Source organism: Sinocyclocheilus anshuiensis, unplaced genomic scaffold, assembly GCF_001515605.1.
Source record: "Sinocyclocheilus anshuiensis isolate Anshui unplaced genomic scaffold, SAMN03320099.WGS_v1.1 scaffold1203, whole genome shotgun sequence".
Taxonomy (NCBI): Eukaryota; Metazoa; Chordata; class Actinopteri; order Cypriniformes; family Cyprinidae; genus Sinocyclocheilus; species Sinocyclocheilus anshuiensis.
Window position 1 is genome coordinate 715829 of NW_015539980.1, and position 350 is coordinate 716178.

A 350-nucleotide genomic window follows, 5' to 3' on the forward strand; every position below is an offset into this window, starting at 1 on the left:
CCTAGCATCAGTAAAGCGACCTGCAGGTGCTCTCAATTAGCCCTGCCTGCCTGGAATTCGGGCCTAACGACTCTAAAGTCATCCTGAAACCGAGGCACGATTACGTACCTAAAGTGCTCGCCACTCCGTTCAGAGCACAGGTCATTACGCTCTCCGCGCTTCCTCCAACTAAAGAGGACAGAGAGCTATCTCTGCTCTGCCCCGTCAGGGCGTTGAGAATCTATATCGAGCGTTCCGCTCCCTATAGGCGATCGGAACAACTCTTGTCAGCTTCGGTAACCGCACCAAGGGGTTTCCGGTTACGAAGCAAAGACTCTCTAGATGGATAGTAGACGCCATCTCGCTAGCAT

At 53.1% G+C, this 350-nt stretch overlaps 1 protein-coding gene across 1 annotated transcript in view; it reads right to left on the reverse strand.

The window, feature by feature from the left end:
- The window catches only part of espn (espin), an 81900-nt gene that overhangs the window by 48964 nt on the left and 32586 nt on the right, over positions 1-350 (reverse strand). The window lies entirely within an intron of this gene.